A 12,175-nucleotide genomic window follows, 5' to 3' on the forward strand; every position below is an offset into this window, starting at 1 on the left:
TGTTGGAACATGTTTATTGTTGGGATATCATTATTATATCTTGTTTACTTTAATGCACCTATACACTTGGTTAAGGGTGGAAGGCTCGGCCTTATGCCTGGTGTTTTGTTCCACTCTTGCCGCCCTAGTTTCTGTCATACCGGTGTTATGTTTCTTGATTTTGCGTTCCTTACATGGTTGGGTTATAATGGGAACCCCTTGACAGTTCGCCTTGAATAAAACTCCCCCAGCAAGACCCAACCTTGGTTTTACTATTTGCAACCTAGCCTTTTTCCCTTGGGTCCTGCGGACTCAATGGTCATCTTTATTTTAACCCCCCGGGCCAGTGCTCCTCTGAGTGTTGGTCCGAACCGAGTAGACTGCAGGGCCACCTCGAGGCAACTTGAGGGTTGGTTTTACTCGTAGGATGTCTCATCCGGTGTGCCCTGAGAACAAGATATGTGCAGCTCCTATCGGGATTTGTCGGCACATTCGGGCGGCTTTGCTGGTTTAGTTTTACCATGGTCGAGATGTCTTGTAACCGGGATTCCGAGTCTGATCGGGCCGTCCTAGGAGAAGGAATATCCTTCGTTAACCATGAGAGCTTGTGATGGGCTAAGTTGGGACACCCCTGCAGGGATTTGAACTTTCGAAAGCCGTGCCCATGGTTATGGGCAGATGGGAATTTGTTAATGTCTGGTTGTAGAAAACCTAAAGCTTAACTTAATTAAAATGGATGAACAACGTGTGTAGCCGTGATGGTCTCTTTTCCGCGGTGTCCAAGAAGAGAACATGGTCTCGTGTTATGCTTGAATGTAAGTAGTCTAGGATCACTTCTTGATCATAGTTTCTCGAACGTGCTTTGACTTCTCTTCTCGCTCTCATTTGCGTATGTTAGCCACCATATATGCTAGTGCTTGCTGCAGCTCCACCTCATACCTTTTACATACCCATAAGCTTAAATAGTCTTGATCGCGAGGGTGTGAGATTGCTGAGTCCCCGTGACTCACAGATTACTTCCAAAACCAGAGGCAGGTGCCAATGATACCATTCCAGGAGATGCGACTGAGCTCAAGTGGGAGTTCGATGAGGACTCAGGACGATACTACATTTCCTTTCCAGACGATCAGAAGTGGAGCCTAGTTGGGGCAATCGGGGACGTTATGCATTTGGGGCTGTCTTCAATTTTGTTCCGTAGTCGGACCTTGATTGTATCTGCATGATTGTAATGCGATATTAATTTTATTGCGTGAAGTGGCGATTGTAAGCCAACTATGTACCTCTTTCTTATTCAGTACATGGGATGTGTAAAGATTACCCCTCTTGCGACATTGCCTACAATGCGGTTATGCCTCTAAGCCGTGCTCCGACACATGGGAGATATAGCCGCATCGTGGGTGTTACATCCTCTACCTCCAAACCTCTCGTAGAAGGCCGCGGCCAGGCCAAGCGGGCCTCTGGCCGCCGTTCCGCACCAGAGATCACCGTCGATCCTCTCTCGGTGCTCTACTCCCTCTGGCTCTCCTCTACGTCACCAACTCCTCCAGCATGTTCATGGTGCTCTCTTGGACAGGACGATGCTACTGGAGCTGCTGGAACGCCCCTGCCTCGCCGGAATCCTCAACTCCGACGAGTCCCCTCTATCGATGCCTCTGGAGACGACCATCATGACGCTGTTCATCCACCTCCGACCGAGCTGCTAGTACATGCGAGTTGTAGTGCGGTGGCGCATCCATCCATCCACTCGCTGGCGGCCGTCGTGGTCTCCTCACCATAGAACCACCGATGACATAGCCGATGCCCTCTGTTTCTCTCTCTCTCTCTCCTCTAACCCTGATAGTGGCTCCCACACGTCAGCCTCTCACTCACTCCCTCGAAGCGGTATAAGTGGAAGTGTATTTCTAAAATATGTGTTCGACATCACCCCCTCTGGTTATTTTCAAATTTCATTTTAATTCAGAAAATTGACCAAACTTTGACCAGCTCTAAATTTTATTCTACAAGTACAAATCAGTTGATTCTTTTTGCATTCGTTTTGTCTTGAACTCCTCTATCAGCATGCAAAAGATGAGATTTTTGCTTGCTGTAAATATTTTCTGGTACATTTAAATGTGTTATGTGACATTTTCTTTTTGTTATTTTAATTATTTTCAGAAGGAACTTGCTGCCTTGAGGAGAACTAGGAGGATTGTGACCCTCCTCTGCACTAAGGCAAGCCATCACAAAATTTGCAAGAATGACATTTCAATGATTATGATTTTCACTTGAATATGGTCCCATATAATGCATATAGAAAACTAAAATGATCTCACATGTGCTAGTTTCATATTCTTGCTATGCTGGTTATGTTTTCAGTGGTATTTAAGTTGTTTGGTTAAGGTTATTGAGTAGCTTACATAATCATGAGCATGAATAAGTTCATACTGTAGTTATGTTGAAATGGTGCATATGGATATTGTCGTATCTGCATCGCATACTATGACTCAGAAATATTTCTTTGCAAGTTGAAACCTGAAAATAATCCAACTTGAACATGTTGTTGATCGAGTCATGGTGCCACCGAATTGGGCTTTCTAGTGCAACCATATTTGCCTTTATGGGGAGGCCCTTTCTCGATCTATTGTTATGCCTCTCACCGGTGCCTCCAACTAGGGAAGGTTATGTGCTTGTGCTACCCTGGCCCGGTAGGCAGGCATAGCCTTGTGTGCTCATAGTTGATTTGGTACCATTGTCCCTGTTTGGGGCCGTTTTGTTTTGCCACAACGGTGGCCATTGGATGTCCGGAGTGGCATCGGGGCCACCCATGACTTAGCCCAAAGGGGAGTTGGTTGGAGTGGCCGGGAGAGTGTCATGGCAATGGATTGGTTCTGTTGGAACACCGTTGGTCCACCCAAATGGGAGTTAGAGGCCATGGGTTCTGTGGTGTGGGTACAGTGTGCTAACCTCTGCAGAGTGTGTTTAATCTATCGATAGACACATCCTCGGTCATGGACACAGTTCGTAGTAGGTCACACCGTGGATCAACAGAAATATTAAACCTGCACACTAAAGTTATATTTGTGGCACTTGATATGATGATGAAGTTGTTGGAACCGTCGAGATGGTTTCTTTTGTGATCCGAAGGTGATCATCGTGGTAAGATGATGCTTGTGGTTACGAGGTAACTAAGATGGTAAGCGTGTCTGAGAGGCCCTGTTGTGAGCACTGTCACTGCATGAGTAGCACGTTAAGTTCTTGCATATAACCGGCTTAAATATCATGTTATTGTTTGCCATTGTTGCTTTATTTCTGCGAGCTTGCAAGTACATTCAAAGTACTCACCTGGCGTGTCATGCCAGTTTCAAGAGAAGCCGTACCGGAGTTGAAGTTGCATCGTTGCATCGCAGTCTAGGCCGTATCCACATCAGTGTCCCTAGGAGATGGAGTCCCTCTATGTCGTCTTTCCGCTGCCGTGTAGTTATACCGTGATGCTCGAGGCCCCCTTTCATGTTCACTAAATAATGTACACATGTGCAGCAACACCGTGTGTGGGCCTCGCTACTTGATGTACTATTGAACCTATGTATCAATAAAGCGGCATATTTCTGTACTAAGTTGTTGTGTGTTGCCAGAAGACTTGCTCTCTGGATTGGCAATGCAAGGTAAACTGATTGCTCTGAGCCGGGGTGCCACACTTGGCATACGGTAAATTCATACGAACTGTTTGCGATGATCCAGAACAATGGAAATGGTTAGCCAGATGAGGATGTGTTTGATATACTGCATACAGTTCGCTGGGATGAACTATATGTGATTAGGAAACACAATAGAAACGGTAAGCCAGATCAAGGTGTGTGCGATGGAGGGCATACGGTTCACTCGGATGAACTGTTTGCGATGAGCCAAGACAACAAAAACAGTTCAACTGAACAAGATGTGTGTGATACATGGCAAATAGGTATGTAATTTGAAATGTGTGCGAAGACCAATAACAACACAGATGATTGCTGTTAATAAGCCGTATGATTTGCTCTGTCTATAGAAGAATAACATATACATATGACAGTTCCAGGGTGAAGAATAAGTGGTCGGTCGATCGAGCTGGATAGCTGATTCCTCCATCGCACCGTGGGGTGGTGTAATTTTACCTTTTCTTTATGACAGTTCCTCCTTTTGCTTTTTTTTGCTTGGTCGTGCAGTTTGGATCACGCCGACTACCAGCTGAATCAACAACAAAAAATGATCCCAGGGACGAACGGCGGCGATGAGTGGTTTGGGGCTAGGTGAGCGGCGGCCGTCGTCCCGCAACGATATGAGTGGGCCCAGCGGGAGCTCGGACTCTACGCTGTTCTCTCAAGCCCGGTGTGGTGGACGACGCCTCGCCAGCAACAAACACCTGGCCATAGTCGGGCACAGTCCGTGACTCAGGGGTTGGAGGCATCCTTGTCTAGCCGATGAGCTGGTTATGGTCGGGCGGGCAGCGCGGCGTGGCTGCTGCGTGAAGAGGTACTTCGTCGCTTTTCGGTAGATGCCTCCAAATGATTTTGCTTCAGGATCCAGCCCTTTCAATTTGATTCTATTTTACGGGAGCTATGATTGATTCTCGCTACAACTTCACCATCGATTGCTTTATTATGCTTGACTACCTGTGTAGATCGAGATCCCACAGGCTGGCATCCATAGCTGGATATGCTTCAGTAGCCCACTTCATTGCCTCGATGTTGCCTACCAATGGTCGTAGCCTTATAAGTGTTGCCTCAGATCTTGGACTATCTCTTCAGGAGCAAACACATATAACAATAAATCAGACGCATGCAGGCAACACTTCACTGCACACGATATACTTGATCCGGCAGCTAGTTTATCCATATCGTTGATTGATGCGGAACAAACATACTACTAGTCAATTTCACAATTCAGTTGTTGTTCTGGCCCACTAATAATAATAATAAAAGCAATGAAATCCTTATCCTTCACTTGCTCCTAGTAATTCCCAAAAGAAACCAAGCAAAGGATTGGGAGTAAAAACTAATTCCTTGCCCAATACACTACTAATTCCCTCCTTTAAAGTCATATCCCTCTTCCCATTATTGCCAAATAGGCTATAGATGAGTTGCTCGGGTGGCCTGAGGCAAAACAAGAACCATTTGTACTCCAATTGGTTAGGAACGCGGTTTTATTATTCTTCAGTTTATTAGTGCGAAGTTGGTTGCATCATCTGCTTAAGGAGATAGTCATGTGCGCCACGAAATTAACTTCACCTAAAGACGGTATGAGCAGGCATACCTCCTAGTCTAGCTAGCTGGGCTATGCAGCTATCTGATTGTAATTCAGAAGTAGTGTCCTTGGTAGTTCCAATAAATCAGGGATTCAGTACGAAGCTAATTTGGAGCCAGGCGAGTTGGGATTCATATCCCTTTTCGGAGGTGAGGTAGCCCTGCCATCACTCATATGTCATTGCATATTTATAGAAATCGATCTAGCACGTCTGCTCCCTCCATAATTTATTTGAATCTGTAGCAGACTGGTTTGCTCACAACCTACTTGATAGAATACCTACAAGAGCCAATTATCCATCTCCACAAATATCCCGGGGTCTTCCCATCAATTGCATCTTAATTTGACTCCCATTTTTGCAGATTAGTTTGTTTGCATATTTATTTTTGTACTGGTATTGATCAAGCACGCTTTTTATTCCGCGAATCAGTAACATGGTGCACACATATTTGTTTCTTGCGATTGGTTACAGAAGCCTAGTTAACTATATTCACCTTTTAGCAGTAATACAACTATTTGGTTATTTCCTACTTCCTTGCAGTGATTATCACTCCGACAGGTGGATGCACACGTATAATGGGTGTGTCATGGCTGTATTTTTCCCGTGACTATCGGAAAGTAATCTCCTTTATATGACTATATTTTGGGGGGAATTTGTACTTAGATGGCTAAGCAACAAAGGCAGGAGATTCCAGCGATAGATTTGAGGTCGGCGCCTCACGAAGGCATGCTCCTTGCCGGGAGAGGCAGGGGCATCCTTTCTTGGTCTGCATCTTTCACCTCTGTTGCTTCAGGTGAGCCCTGATTTCTCATCCTATCATTTCTTTTTTAACCTCCTATAACTCCAGCAATGTACTTATTTGTTTGATCTATTTGTATTTACAAAATATGATTATGATTCCACTATTTGATTAATTCCTAGAATTACTGAACTATATATTCATTTCTATTTTGTGCTCATGCCGCGCTTGTTGAATTGCTTACTTGGAGGTTTATTCGATTTATAGATAGCGGCACAAGTGGAGCAGGAGGCTGCAATGGATTTTATACTATGGTACGTGTGCACTTCAATCAGCGCAAACTACTCTTTATATTTTAGTTGCATTTATTGCATGATCTAGAAGAGAAGCTTCGATTTTGGCAATAGACGCTGGAGAAAGTTGTTGCTAGTTTTGGAGGTTTATGTGTGATAGTTATCATGTTGTGAGATTCAGTTCGTTTGAGCCAGCTTCTGCTCCTCCTAGGTTATGGAGCGATCGAGTGGAGTCTGAAGACGTGCTAGAGTGCATGCTCCCTCCCTTAGACTTTGCAGCGGCTGATGGCTCTATCGATGGGTGCATAGAGACGTCGGCTACTTTGATGACTTCGGTCGAGGGGGGAGAGGATCGTGGGCAGGTGGCCCCTCATTCCCCCTCTCCTTCCGATGTCTTGCCACAGATGAGGACTACGGTGGAGGTGTCTGTGTTGCCGATCGGTGACATGGCCGTTTTGGGAGGGGGGGCCGGGCAGGAGGCCTTGGTTCCCTCCTCTCCTGCGGTGGTAGGGCGAGGGAGGCGGCAGGAGGCCTCGACTCCATCCTCTCCTACGGTGGTCGGGGCGGCCGTGCCTGCGGCGGCCATGGGTCCCGAGGATTGGCAGTCACCTGCTCAGCTATAGGGGATGCTCCAGCTGACGCCGACCAGGGTGGTCGCATCACCCGCATGCTTGAAGGCAGGGTCGGGTGGGGAGCAGGGGCAAGCGGCCCTCACACTCACTTCCCCTCGCTCGCCTTTGGGCGGGCCGACGACTGTGCTGGCCGCGTCAGGTGGGGAGCGTGGGCAGGTGGCCCAGTCTCTTCCCCCGCGCTCACCGGGGTCGGTGCCTGCAGTTCTTGGCGCCTCTCTGGGTGATGCAACCTGGCCGCATGTTGGGGGTGGCGCTGGAGGCCTTACCCCTAACGGGCCCACTCGGGAGGTGGTCGTCGCTTTCGGAGGCATTCCAGATCATGTTTCTGAGGGGCGGCGGATGAGCTTCCGTTTCCAGGACCAGCCGGATGTTGATGACATGCAGCTGAGGTGCGCCAAGCGGGTGGCCAAGCTTCATGACATTGAGGTCACTATTGGTATGTCGGTCAACACTTCCAATTCCATTCTGCATTTTTCTAACGATGAGATTATTCATAATGCAAATCAGTTAGGAGTTTCACTAGTTTGCTTTGGTTATGAAACTAGTCCTACTATGATGGGCATCCAAGAGGGATATAATAAAAACTTTCATATAAGTGCATTGAATACTAAGAGAAGTTTGATACTTGATGATTGTTTTGAGATATGGAGATAGTGATATCAAAGTTGTGATAGTTGAGTAGTTGTGAATTTGAGGAATACTTGTTTTGAAGTTTGCAAGTCCCGTAGCATGCACACATGGTAAATGTTGTGTAACAAATTTGAAACATGAGGTGTTATTTTATTATCTTCCTTATGAGTGGCGGTCGGGGACGAGCGATGGTCTTTTCCTACCAATCTATCCCCCTAGGAGCATGCGCGTAATACTTGTTTTTTGATGACTTGTAGATTTTTGCAATAAGTATGTGAGTTCCTTATGACTAATGTTGAGTCCATGGATTATACACACTCTTACCCTTCGATCATTGCTAGCCTCTTCGGTACCGTGCATTGCCCTTTCTCACATTGAGAGTTGGTGCAAACTTCGCCGGTGCATCCAAACCCCATGATATGATACGCTCTATCACACATAAACCTCCTTATATCTTCCTCAAAACAGCCACCATACCTACCTATTATGGCATTTCCATAGCCATTCCGAGATATATTGCCATGCAACTTTCCACCGTTCCGTTTATTATGACACGCATCATCATTGTCATATTGCTTTGCATGATCATGTAGTTGACATCGTATTTGTGGCAAAGCCATCATGCATAATTTATCATACATGTCACTCTTGATTCATTGCCCATCCCGGTACACCGCCAGAGGCATTCATATAGAGTCATACTTTGTTCTAGTATCGAGTTGTAATTTTTGAGTTGTAAATAAATAGAAGTGTGATGATCATCATTAATAGAGCATTGTCCCCCAAAAAAGAAGAAAGGCCAAAAAAAGAGAAAGGCCAAATAAAAAAAGAAAGGCCAAATAAAAAAAGAAAGGCCAAATAAAAAATAAAAGGGACAATGCTACTATCCTTTTTCCACACTTGTGCTTCAAAGTAGCACCATGATCTTCATGATAGAGAGTCTCTTGTTTTGTCACTTTCATATACTAGTGGGAAATTTTCATTATAGAACTTGGCTTGTATATTCCAACAATGGGCCTCCTCAAGTGCCCTAGGTCTTCGTGAGCAAGCAAGTTGGATGCACACCCACTTAGTTTCTTTTGTTGAGCTTTCATACATTTATACCTCTAGTGCATACGTTGCATGGCAATCCCTACTCCTTGCATTGACATCAATTGATGGGCATATCCATAGCCCATTGATTAGCCGTGTCGATGTGAGACTTTATCCTTTTTGTCTTCTCCACATAACCCCCTCATTATATTCTATTCCACCCATAGTGCTATATCCATGGCTCACGCTCATGTATTGCGTGAAAGTTGAAAAAAGTTTGAGATTACTAAAGTATGAAACAATTGCTTGGCTTGTCATCGGGGTTGTGCATGATGAGAGCGTTCTTGTGTGATGAAAATGGAGCATGACCAAACTATATGATTTTGTAGGGATGAACTTTCTTTGGCCATGTTATTTTGAGAAGACATGATTGCTTAGTTTGTATGCTTGAAGTAATATTATTTTTATGTCAATATTAAACTTTTGTCTTGAATCTTATGGATCTGAACATTCATGCCAAAATGAAGAGAATTACTTAGAGAAATATGTTAGGTAGCATTCCACATCAAAAATTCTGTTTTTATCATTTACCTACTCGAGGACGAGCAGGAATTAAGCTTGGGGATGCTGATATGTCTCCAACGTATCTATAATTTTTGATTGTTCCATGCTATTATATTATCTGTTTTGGATGTTTATGGGCTTTATTATGCACTTTTAAATTATTTTTGGGACTAACCTATTAACCCAGAGCCGAGTGCCAGTTTATGTTTTTTTCCTTGTTTTAGAGTATCGCAGAAAAGGAAAATCAAACGGAGTCCAATTGACCTGAAACTTCACGGAACTTATTTTTGGACCAGAAGAAGCCCACGGAGTATCGGAGTTGGACCAGGAGAGTCCCAGGCTGCCCATGAGGGTGGGGGCGCGCCCACCCCCCTGGGCGCGCCCTCCACCCTCGTGGGCCCCTCGTGGCTCCCCTGACGTACTTCTTCCACCTATATATCTCCATATACCCTAAAAACATCCGAGAGCACAATAGATCGGGAGTTCCGCCGCCAGAAGCCTCCGTAGCCACCGAAAGCCAATCTAGACCCGTTCCGGCACCCTGCTGGAGGGGGAATCCCTCTCCGGTGGCCATCTTCATCATCCCGGTGCTCTCCATGATGAGGAGGGAGTAGTTCTCCCTCGGGGCTGAGGGTATGTACCAGTAGCTATGTGTTTGATCTCTCCTCTCTCTCGTGTTCTTGATTGATACGATCTTGATGTATCGCGAGCTTTGCTATTATAGTTGGATCTTATGATGTTTCTCCCCCCCTCTACTCTCTTGTAATGGATTGAGTTTCCCCTTTGAAGTTATCTTATCAGATTGAGTCTTTAAAGATTTGAGAACACTTGATGTATGTCTTGCCGTGCGTATCTGTGGTGACAATGGGAAATCACGTGATTCCACTTGATTTATGTTTTGGTGATCAACTTGCGGGTTCCGGACCTTTGAATCTATGCATAGGGGTTGGCACACGTTTTCATCTTGACTCTCCGGTAGAAACTTTGGGGCACTCTTTTAGGTTCTATGTGTTGGTTTGAATAGATGAATCTGAGATTGTGTGATGCATATCGTATAATCATACCCACGGATACTCGAGGTGAATTGGAGTATCTAGGTAACATTAGGGTTTTGGTTGATTTGTGTCTTAAGGTGTTATTCTAGTACGAACTCTAGGGCTGTTTGTGACACTTATAGGAATAGCCCAACGGATTGATTGGAAAGAATAACTTTGAGGTGGTTTCGTACCCTACCATAATATCTTCGTTTGTTCTCTGCTATTAGTGACTTTGGAGTGACTCTTTGTTGCATGTTGAGGGATAGTTATGTGATCCAATTATGTTATTATTGTTGAGAGAACTTGACCTAGCGAAAGTATGAACCCGAGGCCTTGTTTCAGCGCATTGCAATACTGTTTACGCTCACTTTTATCATTAGTTACCTTGCTGTTTTATATTTTCAGATTACAAAGCCCTTTGTCTACCATCCATATACCACTTGTATCACCATCTCTTCACCGAACTAGTGCACCTATACAATTCACCATTGTTTTGGGTGTGTTGGGGACACAAGAGACTCTTTGTTATTTGGTTGTAGGGTTGCTTGAGAGAGACCATCTTCATCATACACCTCCTACGGATTGATATACCTTAGGTCATCCAGTTGAGGGAAATTTGCTACTATCCTACAAACCTCCGCACTTGGAGGCCCAACTACATCTACAAGAAGGTTGTGTAGTAGACATCAGAGGGTAAGACAAAAGATGTCATGCAAGTTCTTTTCCATAAGCACGTATGACTATATTCGGAATACATGCCTACATTACATTGATGAACTGGAGCTAGTTCTGTGTCACCCAAGGTTATGACTGTTACATGATCGATCGCATCCGGCATAATTCTCCATCACCGATCCAATGCCTACGACCTTTCCATATATTGTTCTTCGCTTATTTGCTTTTCCGCTGCTACTGTTACAATCACTATAAAATCCAAAAATATTACTTTTGCTACCATTACCTTTTGCCACTGTTACCACTACTATCATATTGCTTTGCTACTAAATACTTTGCTGGAGATATTAAGTTTCCAGGTGTGGTTGAATTGACAACTCAGCTGCTAATACTTGAGAATATTCTTTGGCTCCCCTTGTGTCGAATCAATAAATTTGGGTTGAATACTCTACCCTCAAAAACTGTTGTGATCCCCTATTCTTGTGGGTTATCAAGAACATTTTATGGCGCCATTTCTGGGGAGCATAGCTCTATTCTTTGAGTCACTTGGGATTTATATCTGCTTATCACTATGAAGAACTTGAAAGATCCAAAAACCAAGATTTATCCCTCAACTATGAGGGGAGGTAAGGAACTGCCATCTAGCTCTACACTTGATTCACCTTCTATTTTGAGTAAAGTTGCGACACCTACACATGCTATTAATTCTGATATGTCGCATGTTATTGATGATGCCACTTCTGCTGTGCATGATACTTATGATGAAACTACTTCTATGCTTGATACTACTGTGCCACTTGGTGAATTTCTTGATGAACAACTTGCTAGGGCTAGAGAGAATGAAATTATTGAAACTGATAATATTGATGAAAGTGAGGAGGAAGATTCTCCCCCTAGATATGAATTGCCTGTTGTTCCTGAGGGTTATGTTATGGATGAAGAAACTTCTAGAGACTTTCTTGCTTGCAATGATAGAAGTGATCTTAAGAAATTATTAGCTAAGCTGAAAGAAAAACTCTGAATGCTAGACTGAAATATGACCCTGCTTATGCTACTTCACCTATCTTTATTACTGATAAGGATTATGATTTCTCGGTTGATCCTCAGTTAATTACTTTGGTTGAATCTGATCCTTTCTATGGCTATGAATCTGAAACCGTTGTGGCACATCTTACTAAATTAAATGATATAGCTACCCTGTTTACTAATGATGAGAAAACTCGTTACTATTATATCCTTAAATTATTTCCGTTCTCATTAAAGGGTGATGCTAAGATATGGTTTAATTCTCTTGATCCTGGTTGTGTGCGTAGTCCCCAGGATATGATTTACTACTT

General features: G+C 44.2%; 1 long non-coding RNA gene across 1 annotated transcript; it reads left to right on the forward strand.

Annotated features, from left to right (window-relative positions):
* The first annotated feature begins 4,134 nt into the window (after positions 1-4,134).
* Positions 4,135-7,526, forward strand: LOC123117469 (uncharacterized). The gene is made up of 4 exons (XR_006457395.1): positions 4,135-4,464; positions 5,777-6,029; positions 6,243-6,289; positions 6,480-7,526. It is a non-coding gene; the product is annotated as an uncharacterized lncRNA (long non-coding RNA).
* Positions 7,527-12,175: the final 4,649 nt, after the last annotated feature.

This window comes from Triticum aestivum, chromosome 1A (genome assembly GCF_018294505.1).
Source record: "Triticum aestivum cultivar Chinese Spring chromosome 1A, IWGSC CS RefSeq v2.1, whole genome shotgun sequence".
In the NCBI taxonomy this organism is placed as follows: domain Eukaryota; kingdom Viridiplantae; phylum Streptophyta; class Magnoliopsida; order Poales; family Poaceae; genus Triticum; species Triticum aestivum.